Source organism: Astyanax mexicanus, chromosome 12 (genome assembly GCF_023375975.1).
Source record: "Astyanax mexicanus isolate ESR-SI-001 chromosome 12, AstMex3_surface, whole genome shotgun sequence".
NCBI classification, from domain to species: Eukaryota; Metazoa; Chordata; class Actinopteri; order Characiformes; family Acestrorhamphidae; genus Astyanax; species Astyanax mexicanus.
The window spans coordinates 38610987-38630488 of NC_064419.1; the positions used below are offsets into that span (position 1 = coordinate 38610987).

General features: G+C 38.0%; 1 protein-coding gene across 6 annotated transcripts in view; it reads right to left on the bottom strand.

The window, feature by feature from the left end:
- Positions 1 to 19502, bottom strand: part of slc20a2 (solute carrier family 20 member 2) — a 71585-nt gene that overhangs the window by 41597 nt on the left and 10486 nt on the right. The window contains exon 1 of one of the 6 annotated variants that reach the window (XM_022671091.2): positions 2165 to 2477. The exons of the other annotated variants lie outside the window; for them this stretch is intronic. The gene's annotated coding sequence lies outside the window, so the exon portion shown is untranslated. Of the gene's footprint in view, positions 1 to 2164; positions 2478 to 19502 lie in introns of those variants that run through there. 6 annotated transcript variants of the gene reach the window in all.

The following is a 19502-nucleotide window of genomic DNA, read 5'->3' on the forward strand; positions in this document are numbered from 1 at the left end:
GTAAATTTGTCTTTTTCCTGTATATTCTGTATATTAGGTATGATAATTACATTTTTGACTTATTGTGCTATAAACAGACAGGACCTCAATAATATTAGATTCTCATCAATAATGATCTTATCTATTGTGTTTATTTGTATGTTTGTTCAAATACAGCTCTGGAAAAATATGAGAGACCACATAAAAATTATGAGTTTCTTTGATTTTACCAAATTAAAAACATCTGGAATATAATCAAGAGGAAAATGGATGATCAAAAGCCATCAAACAAAGCGGAACTGCTTGAATTCTTGCATCAGGAGTGGCATAAAGTTACCCAAAAGCAGTGTTTAAGACTGGTGGAGGAGAACATGCAAAGAAAAAAATTGATTAAAAACCAGGGTTATTCCACCAAATATTGATTTTTGAACTCTTAAAACTTAATGAATATGAATTTGTTTTCTTTGCGTTATTTGAAGTCTGAAAGCTCTGCCTCTTTGTCATTTTAGCCATTTCTCATTTTCTGCAAAGAAATGCTCTAAATGACAATATCTGTATTTGGAATTTGGGAGAAATGTTCATTTTACTCAAACATATACGTATTAATAACAAAAGCAGAGAAACTGAATCAGAAACTTAAGTGGTCTCTTAATTTTTTCCAGAGCTGTATGTAAAAGTGAACGGTATTTTAGCCAATCATGCAATACCAATGCTTCAATAGCTGTGACTCCATACACACAGTGTGGACTGCAGTAGGTGAAGAAAAGACTTTAAATGTTGTTGTCTTAAAAATGGTATAACTGCTTTGTTATGATATTATATTATTTTTATTATTTCAGTTGAATTTAATGGTCTTAAAATTACGACAATATCATTTATCACAATAATTTCTGGGATGATACATCGTTCACAAAAAACGGGTCTTTACCTAATTATTTAACCCCTATTAGCAGTTCAGCATCTCAAAGCTGCTGTTCACATCCTTTTCACAACATTAGCCCGGCACAGCATCCCTACTGCATCACTAGCATTTCTACCAAGCAGGCCACCAACCTCGTTCAACATCACTACTGTTGTATTAGCATTGCTATTGCTGCGTTAGCCTCACTCAACATCACTACCATGGTGTTAGCATTGCAACTATATTGGTTTCAGGCCTTGTTCAGCATCTCTACCCCAGCGTAAGTCACAAACCACTCTAATCAGACCCTTCACATCTAAAAACGAGTAAAAATATCATATGCTAAATCACCCTTTTCAAAATTATGAGCATATTACTTTCAGTCCCAAACTCCTGATTGCTAAAAATGCAGTGGCAAAACTATGCAGCCAATGGCAGTTTAGCAAAATCACTGTGAAACTGTAAGTAAGCTGAAGGTGATATTTTGCTATAGCTTAAACTAAATTTTAATAAAAGTCTGAGAAAAAGAAAAGCTTGCTTTTTATTCATTTAGACATTAGATTAAGTGGAAGCTAACAACACTGCCCTCTAGTGGGTGAGCTGAGTTCAAACAACACTAAATGAACCACTGACTAAACCAATCTTTATTCTTAATTATTAGTTTACATGTAAACACTATTTTTGGAAATCAGTACAGTATTGCAAATTAAAATCACTACAATACATTTGGTATTTTCCCACACACCTGACAATCATATACAATTTATAAAAAACAAACCTGTTATTGTAAGTGATATAACCCTAAATTCATCAAAATCTAATCAACCTTGCGATTTGGAATCCAACTGATTCAGGGAATCAGTAGTGATACACAGTCCTAATTAGAAGAAGTTTAACCTAGAAATCAATGAAATGAAAAAATAAAAATACAGACAACTCGCTGTGATGATGATTGGACACCTGCTTCTAAAAAAAAAAAAAAAGAAAAAAAAGGCAAATACAAATGATTAACATACTGATCAATAATTCTATAAGCATGTGAAGCCACACTCGGACTGTACACTCATACACATACTCATACTCATCCGGTATCACATATGACCACTCACATGCAGACGCCACCACACAGAACCTGTTGCATTATTTCAACAGGAAACGAAGGACTGGAAGAGGAGAAGGTGAGTGTTAAAAAAAAAAAAAGAGCGAGAGAAAGAGAAGAGAAGGACAGAAAGAAAGCTGTTGGACTGCCAACTGCAAACTGTGATCGTGATCCGCACTACTCACCTTCACTCTCTATGCAGTACTCAGAGAAAAGGAGACCCTTTTATGGGGGGGGAAAGGGGATTGGGGAAATGAGAGACTGACTGGGGAAATGAGTGGACGGATGGCTGTGAACTACAATGGCATATGATATATTATGGTACGATGATGTACTAATGATGTACGATGACAAGACAAACTGAATCAGGGTGAATGAAAACACAGCAATTCCGCAAGAACCCCCCCCTCCTCCCCCCCGTTCAGCAGGGGAGAGAACAGAGCGAGGCACTTGGAGAATACAGAACCGGACTGAAGCGCCAGGTTGAGAGTTAGATGCAGTTGGATGCGATGCAGGATACTGCAGCTCCCTCCTCGTGAACAGCCCGTCACTGCAGTCTAGACTGCCTCCTCAATGAAGGCATCAGCATCACACGCAGGCCAGCCAATCCCGCAGCACTTCAGAGAGGCAGCTTCTCCGATTGGGTATTTCCGCACGGGAAGAAAGGGTGATGGGGATGAGTAAGCCACTGACGACGAGATGCTCGCTACAGGGGGAGGGAGCATGCAAATCTCCCAAGCAGGAAAGGCATGTGGGCACACCAAGGACATTCAATGGTGTTTACAGTGCCGACACACCGCTATAACCGCATTACGCCTCTCCTAAAACACACCAGCACAAAACAATGACAGAAAAAAAGCATTTCTACCCATTACAAAATAGACGCCAGATTCCTCGAGGACACCGCCTACTGGATTTTTCCATGCCCAGCAGCACAATGAGGGGTAAATGACTCGGGCACACAATACGTGAGCATAACTCTGAAGTCTGAACTCTCTTGGCAAAGCTGATTAAAGCAGATTAGCAACACGGTGGTGATGGTGGTGGAGGCATTTTTGCATTTGCGGGAAACAGGAAAAAAAAGAAAAAAAAAAAAACAGCAGGACCAGGAGTGGGCAATATGAGCCTAAAAATAATATAATCACGATATTTCAGGGTAGTTTTGTGTTAGAGATATTCATGGCACTTTCAAGTTTTTGTTTGTTTGTTTTTAGTACATTGTTTCAAATAAAGGGCTCCTTTATAATTCCTTTATTATAAACTGATCCATTCTCTCGCCCAAGATTCATACACTTTTTAACCAAAACATTTTTTATGACTTTTCTATGCTTTCAAGGCAAATTTTCATGACCATACGATTTTTAAAACATCAAAGCAGACATGGACAATAAAACCAAAAATCAACCAAAATTATATTCAAAATTGATTACAGTAGGTCTCAAATGAGTCAGATAAAAATGTTGACACAATCTTTAATAATAATAAAATGTGTGTCAGATCCTGAGAGCTCCATTGTGTAGGGCTAAATTACTGAATTAACTCTGAGCTGACGTATTTGTAGCTCAAAATAGATTTTCTCCCATCGATAAATGGAATCAGGCCTGGAAATATCTAATTGCTATTTTCAAACTTTTCCAGGTTTTTATGGCCGCATGAAAAGCGACTGAGCGCGGCTACTCCACCACGACCTCCCTGCGGCACGCGCCAGCCTGGCGAGCGACAGAGTGCGGCTACTGGGCCAGCGTTTGAATTTGCCGCTCTTCCATCTCGCGTCTTTGTTATGTGCGCAGCACAGACTGTCCGGGCGCAATACTTCTGCTCTGCTGAGTTATGTTATTTTTGGGTTCGGTCATCCGTACGTTCTCAGCTAACGCCTACAAAATCTATTTTTGACATTTGTGAATGGATTCAGAATTGTCCATGTCCCGCAATGCGATGCATCTAAGAATCGAAAATTTCCTGCACCCCTACTTCAGTTTTCATGCATCTTGGAATGTTCTCCTCCACCAGTCTTACACACTGTTTTGGATCACCTTATGCCACTCCTGGTGCAAAAATACAAGCAGTTCAGTTTGGTTTAATGGCTTGTGATCATTCCTCTTCCTCTTGATTATATTCCAGAGGTTTTCAATTTGGTAAAACCAAAGAAACTCATCATTTTTAAGTGGTCTATTATTTTTTTCCAGAGCTGTATATAATTTTAACCTCTGTATACGTATCATATCAAGTTCCTGCCAATACAAAGCCCTACTTGAAACAGATCTGAATAACAAGCAGAGCCCACCCAACCCCACCCCATCAGAGACATTAGACTCCTCTCTAAACAAGCCAATTCCGTCAGATTTGAATTACATTAGAGTTACGCTAGTGCATTCCCCTCTCACTCACACTCTTTCTTTCTTTCAGTGCCTGGAACAATCACCGCTTTCATTGGGATGATATCATTATCATGTGCCCCCTCCCTCACATCCCACCTCCCCTCCTCTGAACCCTTCCAACCCAAACAACTGCCAGCACATGAACTAACAGGGAGACTTCCTGTCCCCGGCAGACCACTGAACCAGACCTGAACCACGTCACTTCAGGGACGGCTGGAGCCCTCAAGCTGACACTGTTGTCCCTCAGGTCGCCCATGTTACATTCTTCCTAAAATAACAAAACCTCAGAAACAACCAAGCAGCCACTCGGTGCTGCCGCAGCTGCTGCCACCGCCGATCGGCACCGTGATCAGAACAGCCCTTCGGACACTGGCTGTCAAAGCAGGCATGGTAGTGACAGGCCATCAGACTCTGTCAGCAGAGATTCAGGGACACATCATTCACACTGATTCACTGCCTCTGACTCACAGAACATGCCACCAAAGGAAGTTTTGAGGAAACTGCTTTCCAGAAAATCAACCAATCTTCACTATGAGACCAAACACAACACATTCAGTCAGATTACATGCAGTATGTAGCTCTGTTTTTTTTTTCTAATCGAGAGATACAATGACATGTAAATATCATGGAACAGGAACTAGAATTGCATCTATGCTGTGACTTTTGTCACTTCCCATGGAAGCTAAGGAACGCTGCACTGACCTATGGGATATGCATTTGGGGCCTCCTGTATTGAATCAGGCAGGAGTGGTGGCCCAAGGTCTATTATTGTGTCCATTAGTACATCAGGCTATTAATGAAATATGATATATATGATACGAGTTTATTTACTATAAACACAATTTAAAAAAAGCTGCAATATTGCAACATTGCAACTAACAACACAAATTGTACGCAAATCTTACATACTCACATAACATACCGAGGCGGGAGGCAGAGTGAGGCGGAGCTGGAGGTCTACAGACCAAACTACTTCTTGAAAAAAAACAAAAAGACAAAAACTTGACTGGTAAAAACAAGTGCAGCCAAGCCAAAGTCCAAAACCTTTGAGAAATTAATTTCCGGTCTTTATTTTCCATCTTTCACATCAATATCAGGATATAGCACATCATATTGTTCATTCATATCGTGCACCCTTAGATCCCCCTGTTCTGATTAATTAAAAAGAAAAGCTTTCTGTTAATACAGTTTTATAGATATGGAAATGTGTTTTCGTTGTATGAGAGTTTTTCAAAAATTGCCTTGCTTACAATATTATAATATACTGTGATAACCACCCACTTTACTGTCTACTCTGGTTGGTAAAGCCTTCTATGAAAATTCCAAGTACACACATGATCTGTTATGTCCCATCCATCTGGCACACTGTATATGACCTGACTTTAGGTCATGCTATTAGTTCTATTTAATAAAAAGGAAGGAATTAAGCCTAGTCATAGACTATATTTTCCTTCCAAAATGCTGTGTAGTGCAAAACTAGGCTTAATCTGCTTTCAGAATACTGCCCAATAAGTCGCCAATGTCATAATTGTGTCTTTGGGTCAGTTTCCTGGACAAGGATTAGGAGTAGTACTAAATCATATGTACATTTCAATGGAAATGTTCCATCTTTACATTCGTAGCCTTATAAATCAAGTGCACCTTATGTATGAATTTTACCAGTTAGGTTGTAAAGAAGAGTAAAGCCACTCCACTGAAGTACAGCATTAAAAAGAAGTTTCAGTGAAGTTTCTCCAGCACCAAGGCTGGAGCAGTATTAGCATTATCCGCTAACTGCAGCAATACCTCTTTTGCCTTCAGGGGGGAGTATATTGGACAGTAGCCTGCGTGTTTACCATATTAAAACAGGCTACATGGAACGAACCACTTGCTGATAGCGCCCTGAATTACTGGAACACTCAAGACACTCCCTTCCCTAGAGGTGAGATCTGCTGAATTAGAACGGAAACATCCAGACATCCTTGTTTCTTTATTCTCGCTTAAAATCTGCCTAATAATCCCATGCACCTTATCATTAATAATGCAGCTTATAATGCAGTGTGCCTTATAGTCTGTACAATACGGTAATAACTGCCTGGGAATCATCTACATGTGTGTTGATTCCATAACTGATATTTTCAAACATCATAATTTAAATAATAGCTGCTTCATGTACACCCCGAATTCCCCTTGTCTATAATCCTTCTAAACTATGGTTAGATCTGAAAGGTATCCAAAACAGAACCCTGCGCTTAATTATGGGCTTAAATAAGATCTTCCTGGGAGAGAGTAAAATGTATCAGCTTGTTCAGAAGCAAAGCGCCAAAGAACCACTTTAGCAATACTTGGGTTTCTGACTGAACTCTGAACAAAAAAAAACAGGTTCTGGGGAGTGTTAACAGTGTTAGATGCTGTCAGCGTAAAATATACACCAATCAGACGTCAGATTAATGTGTAGTTCACTTTGTAGTTCTATTAACACAGGATGTAGTCCGGACCCCCCACAAGACACAGCACAGAGAAGGTATTATATGGGTGGTGGGGCATTCTCAAGGTACTGCAGTGACACTACCATGATGGTAGGCTGTTTCTGAACACTGTATCCACTCATTCGCTGCTATGTTAGAAAGTTTGTGTTGGTCATCCTCTAGACTGTCATCACCCACAGGATGCTGCCTGTTGATATTTCTAGTGGTTTGATTATACTCAGTACAGCAGTGACACTGAGGTGTTTAAAAACTCCAGCAGCACTGCTGCATCTGACCCACTCATACCAGTACAACATTACCAACATGTCAGTGTCACTGCAGTGCTGAGAATGAGAATATGGTGGTTGAGTGGGGTACTGGAAATTGAAGAACAGGGTGAAAGGAGGATAATAATGTATGTAGAGAAACAGATACAGGATTGCAGTCTGAAATTACAGAATTACAAAGTGCTCCTATAAAGGTCAGTGAGGCTGATAGAATGGACAGTGAGTGTAGAAACAAAGAGGTGGTGATAATCTTACATTATAAAAAATTCAGCAATCTTAAAAGCTAATCCAGTTGGTAATTATATAAGAACCACACTGCCTGCAAGGAATCTATGCAGTAGGGAAAGACCAGTTGATGCTCGCATTAAATTCAAAGCTCTTACAATCGAGTACAAGGAGATGACAGAACAGCTCCTTCCTACCTGCATTCACTCCTGAAGGCTTACGCTACCTACCGGCCGCTGTGCTCCTCCAATGAATGTCGCCTCACTTTACCAAACAAACATTCACACCAAGCAATCCAGACTGTTCTCATACAGAGTTCCCCAATGGTGGAACAAACTACCACAACCTTTCACTACCAGATCAGGAGAATCTCTCGCTATATTTAAGAAACTCCTGAAGACAGAGCTCTTACTCTCCTAACACCTCTAACAAACTAACTACTTCTAACTTAATTTCCTTCTTCCCCTCCTTTACTCCTCTATCCTATTATTTGCCTTTGACCTCCTTCAGGCCCTATCTAAAGATGTTTTTAAATTTAACTTCTATTACTTTTGTACTTCACTACTGTAAGTCGCTTTGGACAAAAGCATCTGCCAAATGTAATGTAATGTAATGTAATGTAATGTAATCTCTTAATACAGTGCAATGCAGTGTTCATATAATATACGTCAATAATGTCTAACAATAAAACTGTGACTTTAATATAATTGTTATTAAACTATTTTTTCCCAAATATACCCACGAACCATCTTCCTCTAACCAAATAATCACCCAATATTATATTATATTATAATAATATAATATTATTACTCTAAAAGACTCCAGTTTTATCCCAAGACAGAGTTTGTATTGACACTGAAAGCACTGAATCCAAAGAAGGTGTGGGTGGACAGTCTGGCTCAGCGATTCTCCTCACATGGTTTTGTGTGAGTTTACAAAAAGCAGGTCTTGTGACCATCAGATCTTTTGGCTTTACCCTCCTCTCCTGACTAAAGGCTTCCCCGAACAGAGCTCCTGTTTCACAGCATTAACATTAAGGTGAAGGAGCAACAAAGAAGCCTGCTGTAATAAACACGCCTCCTGAAACCTCCAGCAGTGACAGACACACAAACGACTTAGTACAGTAAAGTGAAAGGTCACACATTCTCAGCCCACCTAACCATAGCTGTTCCTTAACAGGTGTCCTTGTCATGTGGGAGGTCACCGATTCCCGGTAAGTGTGTTACTCTAAACAGAGAGCAGAGAATTTAGTCCTGTCAGTCAGCACGTCAAGGCTGCACAAAGTTAAAATTATTTTACCTAGTCTATGAATAGAAATCAAACAGAAATTAAAATAGCATGCATAAAATGTGTAGATACGAACGTAGTCTAATAGTCTATAAGAATGTATAGACGTTTGTATAGGTATGTTTACACTTGGGGTGGACGATATGGCCCTAAAATAATATCACGATAATATCACGATATTTTGCCATAACCATACTCTTGGCGATATGACAAAACATGGAAAAAACAAATAATAATAATTCAAGAATACACTACTGCAACAAAATAAAAAACTAAAAGTTATTATTGCATACGATACGATATGGCACACCAATAACTGAGATATAAAAAAAAAAGTTTAATATAAGTTGTCACAGAAGTCAATGATCCAGAATGTCATGATACTACTAATGCACTCCAAATATCGCCATATGTCCAGGATTAAAGTAAAGTCTACTTTATATAGTAGATATATAACGGAAAATGAGAACAATGTGATTTTTTTTGTTTGCTAAAAACAGCAAAAAAGTAGTACCCTGATGTGATAATTGGGGTGGGTGATATGGCACGATATTTCAGGGTATAATATCGCTTACGTATTCAAAAATATTGGCAATATCATACCGCTAACGATATGCTATGGCACACCCCTAGTTTACACTGCACTAACCTGTGAGTTGTGTGTGTGGGGCTCCTGATTTCTGAGTGTGGATGTGATATCTGAAAGAGTGGCTGCTTGTTGGTTGCATGGACAATTCCTACCACCAGACACCTCTTTCATTCCTTAATCTATAGTGTGTGTACTGGACATAGGTCGTCCAGTACACACACTATAGATTAAGGAATGAAAGATGCCTGCAAAACTATGGAAATGGGACGTACCATTGGTCAAGAACCCACTATCAGGCCTCGCTCCATCTTTAATAATAAATGTGTCCTTGTCATGATCAGGCTCGCCAGGGTTTAACCTCTTGCTCACTCACAACATAACACCTCATAGCTTATACCAGTGTGGGAGTGTCCAAGCCATCCACTGAAGGAACATTTAATGATGACTTTACATACAGCAATCCCATGACTTTTGGCATGTCACTTTAAATTAGGTATATATTAACCAATGGATGTTGGATAAAAAGGAAATAATTACATTTTCTCAAAGCAATAAAAAAGTCCTGACATAAATATCATAAATACCTGAAAGTCATATGTATTATTATACGACTATTATACACATTTTTTCTTTACTGTGCTTTATTCTATTGTATAAAAAAATAGAAAAAAACAGCAGCACTTGTTGGCTGGAGAATTTATGATTTGTTAAAAATGCAAAAAAAAAACTATAAACATGTTTCAACACTTACCAGGGTTAAAGGGTTTTTAAAACATACTTGATTATAAAACAACCAATGAGAACGCTTCTAAGCACTGAAGGTCACACAATCAGCCAATAAGAAGCTGACAGCTCAATTTCACAGAGGAACCACTTCCACCTAAAACCTTTTAAAAATCCTTAATAAATCACAGACAGTGATTCTATGTAATCCAGACATCTATGCAATCCAGACATCTATTTCCCCAAATTCCCTAAAAAAACTCTTAGTGTAAAAATAGCGTTTGTGAGTTTCAGAAGGACTTTTAAGAAGTTTTAGTTTTTTTCTGTGGAATTGGGCTGACAACTTCTTATTGGCTAATTATGAGTGTTCTCATCAGTTGTTTTATAATTATGTATTAAAAAGTTGAATATTATTAACTCTTCTTTTAACCCACAATAAAAGCCTGAGCGAGAAAACACGCCCGGAAATTAATCAGTCAACAAATGCTGCTGTTTTTCTTTTTTTTGATCACTTTATTTTTTTCTTTTGCCAAGCACATTGTTGTGCAGTGAAAACACTTCTAGCATTATTTTATGGTTATAGCCCGTATCCCATTCTGTCTGGCTTACACCATTTGTGTAGAAGCACTTGTTGAACAGAAAATCCTCCTGCAGCTTTCCACTCATGGAACGACTTATTTAAAAGGATCGGGTTCCGGCTATTTTAAACCTGACTCACTCTGATCCTTTGTTTTCACTTTGTTGTAGCAGAGTGTCCTTTTGGGACCATTAGCAGCCCATTACTCACAGCCTGACACAATGAGGAGCCATTTTCAGAGGGTAACAAAACAGTTTATAGTCTGCAGAGTATAATTATTTTACAATGGAACATGGAAAGTTAATGTAATATCTGCGGTTTTAGTGCTTCAGTGTTTGGGCTGCTTTTTTCTCTAGACAATTACAGCTTATTATTGCATTTTCATGCTGCAAAACCATGTACAGAAATACACTCTAGCCATGTGTTTACTGTTGAATTATAGCTGGTTAGAAATTAAACTACTGTGGATATTGGGTTTTACCAGTGGGAGTACACACTGCATTTTTTTGGTTTTAAACAGTTCAAAATCGAGAGCAGCAGGTTTAAGCACATATATTTTAGAAAATGAAACCACAGCAGATACATTACACAAGAAAAAAAAAATACTTTATTTCTGATAATTCAGTAGCCGACAAAGACTCGCTCAGTTCAGAGTGTGTCCTATTCTACACACATGAACAAATGAAGGGATTTTACTGTAGCTTTTTAAAGTCACTGATCACTTCTTGTGATGTAAAAATCTGAATTATTTATATCTGAATAATACCAAGCCACATAAAAACCTGTGTGTGAACACACTAAACATGCATTTAAAACACATACAAATTCAGTCCAAGATGCACTTCAGCCTCAGTTTCAGTGTAAATGGCGGCTTTGTCTTTTTTAAAACCAAACCTCCTCCCAGTACAACCAAAACACCAGTAATAACTGCTTCACTGTAAGCAAAACTGCATATTCTGATCCTTACAGCAATCAGCCTCTAATCTATCTAACCAGGGATGCTTCTGAATACCAAGTGTAATGAATACAGACAGAGTTTTACCATGATTTTAGATAGTTAAGATTATATAGGCTCTAGTCACTTGTCTATAAACGTCCTGTACTCAGACAATTGCTTTACAACGTTTAGACGCTGAGTGTCTGTATTTTCCTTCCATCCTCTCTGACACCAACAGTTCGGTCCCTCCGGGTGGCTCATTTGGTTCGCTTTGCCCCTGCCTTCCACATATAGCAGAGTCTGTGAGGGTCCAAGAAGCTAGGCCAATAGGCCAATGATAAGGCCTACATTATGACCTTTAACTCCAAATGTTATTTCCAATCAAATTGTTAACATCTTCTCATAACTGAAGTTTCTTATGGAGTTTTATAGGTTTTTTTTTTTATTCTGACTGGCCTCTGGTGGATGTGTTGCTTATATACATCATCCAAGCCAACAAACGAGACATAAAGAAGTATGTGGACTACAAGGATTGCAACATTTGAACTGGACATTCATTTTTTTACATAAATGTCATGAGCCTAACTGGAGCAGGACACTATAAAACATTTGAAACATGCAGTACTGCATCAAACATAATATAATAATAATTAACTATTATATTTTATTAGAATACAACAATACAACATTTTCATTTCCTTTTTGTTACATATTCTGTTTAAAAGTAGTTTTACTGTTAAGTTTAAATCTTTTGTTTGCATGAGCATTGTTTGTATGCATACAACAAATATTCTGCATGTTAAAACTGTAGTACATGTTTTGTTACATTACATTATTATTATTATGCTACATTATTTATTTTGTTAGTATTTTAATGTTTTATTTTAGACAAAATCTTGAAAAAGTCTAGAAAAATGTACTGTTCACAAAAAAGGACGTTTAGTTTTAATTTTTTTTGTTGCAGAAGTATTCTCTTATAATTAATAAAACATAGATTTGTTTTATATCGTTATTACAAAATTACTCTGAAATATTATATTATGATATATTAGTCTTATCATCAGCCCTAATATAGAAATAGAATCAAGACTCCACTGTTCATCATATTAAAAATAATTCTTAATTTTGTTAACCTGTAAAATTGCTGTGTCACTAAAATGCTGACCTCCCTGACATCTCATGATGCAACACTCAAACACTCAAAAAGTTTCAGATTTCGGTATACATAATCTGGCAACCCACATGCTCACTCCCCTGATTAAGTGTCATCTAAAGTAAGACCTGGCATCAAACACTCCTGCTACACTTCACCACACGGTGAGAATTATGGGACGGCACCGACCGGCGCACGAGTACGGCACAAGTGACACGCACTTGTGAGTCTACTCGCACTGGGAGAACATTGGCAAAGCTTGTCAGGATTAGGCAAATGGAGTCGATGATTAAGTGACTAGAACCATCAAAGCCACCAAGTCCAGCAGAGACTGGAATGGAGAATGACAATGAGCTACATAGCCCTGTGCATCCCACGCTAAACCCTTTTGTGTCACGAGGCTTCAGTCGGATCCAGCGCTTCGGCTGAAACGTTCCGCCCACTGAACTCAATTTTGGCAACATGACTTAGCGTGACACTCATCTTTCAGCAGGACACACATACACACATCTGTGTGAACTGATATGACAGACAGCTCAGCTTTACCGTAAAGTAAATAATCAAACATAGAATAAAACAGGTCATTAATAGCATCAGGTTTATTATACAATCACATTGCGTACTCATATGTTTAGGGGAATATAAAGACTAAAAGTAGCACCTTTTAAATTCTATGTGGGACAACAAGTTACCCAGATTAGATTCATAGTGCAGAACTGGGCTGCAAATAATGCTTATTTTGGTAGTCAAATTATTTGACAATTCATTTCGCTATACCCTCAATCTATAATTCCTGTAAACCAGTGAGTTTTACCTCGCCTGCTTAAGTCTGTATACCTGTAAATATCACCCTGTTGTCCAGCCCTGCCTTTAGCATAAATAAGGCTCACTATCATTGAACGTCTATTTTGGGGTCTTTTAACATATTTAAGGTGCACTGGATTATAAGGTGCATTTTAAGGGACAATAGTAGGGGGCGCCGAGTGGTCCAGCGGTCTAAAGCACTGTCACTATGTGCGGGAGGTCACAGGTTCGAACCCCCAGCTTTGCAATCAAGCAGAGGGAGCAAAATTGGCACTGCTCCCTCCGGGTGGGTAGCTGGCGCTCTCTCCCCACATCACTCATCTGTGAGCTGATGTACCGGAACCAAATCAGCAGCAGCTCGAAAAGAAGCGGTGGCTGACTTCACATGTATCGGATGAAGCATGTGTTAGTCTTCACCCTCCTGGTGTGTTGGGGCATCACTAGTGATAGGGGGAGTCCTAATGAGTGGGTTGGGTAATTGGCCGTGTAAATTGGGGAGAAAAAGAGAAAAATTAGAAATAAAATTATAAAAAAAAGAGATAATAGTAAAGAACAAGTGTGTCACAATGTTTCCCTTTTAATAGGGAAGCGTCCAGGTAAACAAAACTGCAATTCTTTAAGAAAACATTTTCTTTCAAAGTCAAACGAACGTTGGATAGTTTAATATACTCTCTATATAACCTCTGAATGGTGGAAGAGCTAGCTCTAGAGTTTAGCAGCTAATGCTAATACTGCTCCAGCCTCCAGTGTGGGAGAACTAATCTTAAACTCCTGTATATTCCTGTATATTTCAGAGTGGCTTTACTGCTCCTTACAACCTGACTGGTAAAATCTATACTTTAAGGTGCAACGAATTATAAAGCACACTTTTGATTTTAGGGAAAATTAAAGGATTTTAGGTGCGCCTTGTAGTGCGAAAAATATGATCTTTGTGTAAAGTAATTGAGTAAGCAGCCATTCACGAAGGCATTTCTGTCTCCAGTAATTTGTGTAGTATTTAACACAAAAATTTAGAGACAAAATTTGTGTAAATGAACTTTGTTGATTGTATCGACTAATCATTGCAGCCCTAGTGTATACATTACACCTGGTAAATAACTGAAATGTTAACCACATGACTGTACTGGTGTGTCATACCTCCAGAAACCAAAGCATTTTCACACAAACTATCCATGTGTGTAGTGCAGTGGATAACACCACTACATGCCAGTGAGCTGCCACATTATGTGGGAGACTGGGGTTTAATTCCAGGTCTGGGTGACTACACTGTGATGCACCAATAAGAGTCCTTGGGCAAGACTCACACCTCTACATTGGCCCAAATCTGTAATAGAAAAACCTTGTAAGTTGCTCTGGATAAACGCATCAACTAAATGCTGTTAATGTAAATAAATATAAATAATGTGTGCTCTTTTGAAAATTAATTACACAAAGACTCTAATCTGCTAAAAGTATATGCAATATTATGATATGGCTGTGACAACCTGGTCTAAGGTCAGGCTGCAACAAAGTTAGGGTAGGGAGTAAGGGTAGTTTTTGGTGTATTTTGTTTTCTTTACTTTACTCAGGTTCAGTACACTGGGTTTTTATTCTAGTTGTTATTTTTTGCTTTTATTTTCCTACTTCTTTTGAATAACCCATTTCTGCTTTATATCATTTTCAGTGTCTGATGTTTGGGCTGGTAGAGTTTCTGAGGAGAGAGACACTCTGATCTTCTGTTGTGGCCTGACACTAGACCTGGTTGTAACATGGTCATTTTGTATATATTATATTAAGTGGCTTCAAATATATTACACATTGGCCAGACAAAAAATATTAGGGATGTCCTGATCCAAACCAGTGGATCAAATTTGGGGCCAATGCAGGCATTTTTAATGGAACGAGTACAGGCTTTCAAAAAGACAGCACTCATCTGTGACTTTATTTCAGTGAGCTGAAAAAGAAAAGAAAAAGAAAAAAGAAAACTGCAGTTAGCAGCCAAAACATGCTTAAAGTTGGCTTCAAATTTTAACTCGCCATTCCACCTTAAATATTGCAGCAGTTACATTGTGTACAGTTTCACATGTGAACATAACTGATACGTCATTTAAGGTGGAACAGAAGCTTAGCTCACAACCTTTCTGTAAACATTACTCAGCAACAACAAACAGAACACATCATATATATTCAGACATTGGAATATACATCTCTGGACAAAATTAAAAGATCACTTCAGTTTCTGAATCAGTTTCTCTGATTTTGCTATTTTTACGTATATGTTTGAGTAAAATAAACATTGTTCTTTTATGCTTTAAACTATAGCTAACATTTCTGCCAAATTCCCAATAAAAATCTTCTCATTTAGAGCATTTATTTGCAGAAAATTAAAAATGGCTAAAATAAAAAAAGGAGCTTTCAGACATCATATAGTATATAAAGTTTTAAGAGTTCAGAAATCAATATTTGGTGGAATAACCCTGGTTTTAAATCACAGGTTTCATGCATCTTGGCATGTTCTCCTCCACCAGTCTTACACACTGCTTTTGGATCTTCCATCCAAAGTGGTCAATTTTTTTCCAGAGCAGTAAATAATAACAAGATAAATATATATATAGAAAATGCTTAAAAACTCTTAATAGCCTGTTTTTTTAAGTAGCCACATCAGCAAATGGATTTAATGGGCTCTACTTGAAACCACAATGAGCAACACTGAGGTCAGCAAAAACGATTGAGGTCATTTTTATATACTGTGTGATAAGTTGATTATGTAATTACTGTGACTCAATAAATAAGAGAGTTGAGAATGTCTCATTATATTAAGAGTCCAATAAAATACAAGGATTTTACCAGTGGTACTTGTAATAATTGACGGCACATCTTTCCTAGGTTTTGGGACTGTATTATGTACAGAATCATAAAAATAATCGGAATGGATTAGTATTGGCCTACTGTCTGCATTAAGGTGCTCAGAGAGGATTGGATTGGGGGTCAGAACTTGATCAGGACTACTCTAAAACCAATACACTTGCAGTTTTTTTTTTGTTTGTTTATGAATGTTTGTTGTTTTTCTTAAATACCATGTTAGAACTACAGCAATCCTACATTTCCCCTGGGCTCTATGTCTGCCAGTGGCTACTGTTTCCCTGCCAGCAGGGTGTTATCTTCCAAAGCAGCAGCATGACCCAAAGGAGCTGGAAATAGTTCTGTCACAGGCTGTCCAGAGGAAAGACCAGCCAGCTGTCCATGCACATACTCTACTCTCCAGTCCAACACACACACTACCGGGAACACACGCTTACTAAAAAAACTTCACACACTATATACTGTCCTTCTTGTGCCCACCTATCACCCGGCTCTAATCAAGCTACACTTCCAGGCAGCAATTTGGTATTTTTAGAAGAGTACACTGGAGCACTAACTCCACTGGTGTTACTGGGGCATACAGCGCGAAAATAATGAACACCTGAGGCTTATCAGTGTTATAGAAAGTTTTTTTTTTCAGGAATTTCATGGTTAACGTGCATCAGGCTGAAAAAGATTCTACAAGACCTCTAAACAGTTTAGACACTAACAATTCCCAGTCAGACAGAATTTGTACAATTAAGAAAATTCAATGGCATGTTTAACCTCCAGAGAAGTAATCCACCAACCAAGAATGTGGCAAAAGCAACCAAGTAATAGTCCAAGGGACTTCTTTGCAACCAAATGATGCTGGTTTGCCATCATTCACAGAACAATGAGTCTTGAATTATACCAGCATATTCTGAAGAACAATATCATGACATCTGAACTGAATCTCAGGAGAACATGGGTCATGCAGCAGGACAATGACCCTAAACACACAAGTCAATCTACCAAAGAATGGTTAAAGAAGAATAAAGAAGTTATGGATGTTTTGGAATAGCCAAGAATAGCCTGAACTTCATAAGAATTCTAATATTTTCTCAAATTTCATTGATTAAAGTGCAAAAACACTCTGAAAAAGAAAACCCAACGATCGTCCGGCTCTAATAAAGTTGCACTTCCAAGGAGCAATGTATTATTTTTGGACAAGCACACTGGTGTTACTGGGGCATACAGTGGGAAAACATTAAGCACCTGAGGATTTTAAGTGTTCTAGAATTTTTTTCAGGCACTCCCATTCATGGTTAAGGTGAATAACAGGCTGAAAAAAGATTCTACAAGCACCTCTAAACAGTTTAGCCACCAACAATTCCCAGTCAGACAGAATTTGTACAAACGAGGAAATTCAATGGCATTATTAACCTCCAGAGGAGTGATCCACCAACCAAGAATGCGGCAAACGCAACCAGGTAATAGTCCAAAAGGTCACAAATGACCCCAAGGGGACATTTTTCCAACTAAATGATGTTGGTTTGCCATCATTAACAGAACAATGAGTCCTGAATTATACCAGCATATTCTGAAGAACAATATCATGACATCTGTTGGTGAACTGAATCTCAGGAGAACATGGGTCCTATAGCAGGACAATGACCCTAAACACACAAGTCATTCTACCAAAGAATGGTTAAAGTAGAATACATAAGTTATATATGTTTTGGAATTGTCAATAATAGCCTGAACTTCATAAGAACTAATATTTTCTCTTATTTAATTGATTAGAGCACTCTAAAAAAGAAAACCCAACGATCGCCCGGCTCTAATAAAGTTGCACTTCCAAGCAGCAATTTGATATTTTTAGACAAGCACACTGGTGTTACTGGGGCATACAATGGGAAAACATTAAGCACCTGAGGCTTTTAAGTGCACTCCCATTCATGGTTAATGTGAATATAAGGCTGAAAAATATTCTACAAGTACCTCTAAACAGTTTAGACACCAATTTCAGACAGAATTTGTACAAACGAGGAAATTCAATGGCATTATTAACCTCCAGAGGAGTGATCCACCAACCAAGAATGCGGCAAAAGCAACCAAGTAATAGTCACAAATGACCCCAAGGGGACATTTTTCCACCTAAATGATGCTGGTTTGCCACCATTAACAGAACAATGAGTCCTGAATTATACCAGCATATTCTGAAGAACAAGATCATGACATCTGTTGGTGAACTGAATTTCAGGGGAACATGGGTCATGTGGCAGAAAATTGACCCTAAACACACAAGTCATTCTACCAAAGAATGGTTAAAGAAGAATACATAAGTTATAGATGTTTTGGAATGGTCAATATTAGTCTGGCCTTAATAGGAAGTCTGATATAAACTTTACACACTAAATACTTATTGTGCCCAACGATCGGCCGGCTCTAATCAAGCTGCACTTCCAAGCAGCAATTTGATATTTTTAGACAAGCACACTGGGGTTACTGGGGCATACAGTGGGAAAATAATAAGCACCTGTGGGCTTTTAAAAGAGGTTTACAAAAGAAAAAATCAAAATCACTTCAAGTACTCCCATTCATAGTTCACAGTAGGGGTGTGCGATATGGCTCTAAAATAATATCACAATATTTCAGGGTATTTTTGCGATAACGATATACTTGGCGATATAGGAAAACTAAAATAATTTGTTCATTTCAGGAATATAGTATAATAGTATAACAGCATAATCATAATGTGGCAAAATAAATAATATAGCATAAAATAATATAATGCAGCAAAAAATATTGCGGAATATTTAGTGCATGCATATAAACTGCAAACTAAAACAATTATACAATAAATACACCTAAAGCTACACAGTAAATAATAGACTACTTTTAAAACAGAACAGCCCTATTATCACGATATGGATTTTTAATATCATGATATTTCTGTGTCACGATATATTGTATACAATACAATATTGCCCACCCCTAGTTCACAGCAGGAGAGAAGGACCGTCTAAGTGGACGGCCTGCCAACAGCTCCAGTGCCTAAATACATACAGCAGCATTAAAGCTTAAACAATGCGTGCGTTTGTGCTTAATCTAAAATAAACAGTGTTTTGTTTTGCTCTTGTGAAATTCTTTACAAAGCAGCATGAGCCATTAAAACTGCCTTTCTGTTTCATAATACCATATCTCATGGCACTCTATACATTGGCCTATTTGACTTTCTCTCTTTATCTATATGCTTCTTTTTTCTGCGTGGTTCTGCTCCTGCCAAACCAGTTTTAAAACAGGTTTTTGAA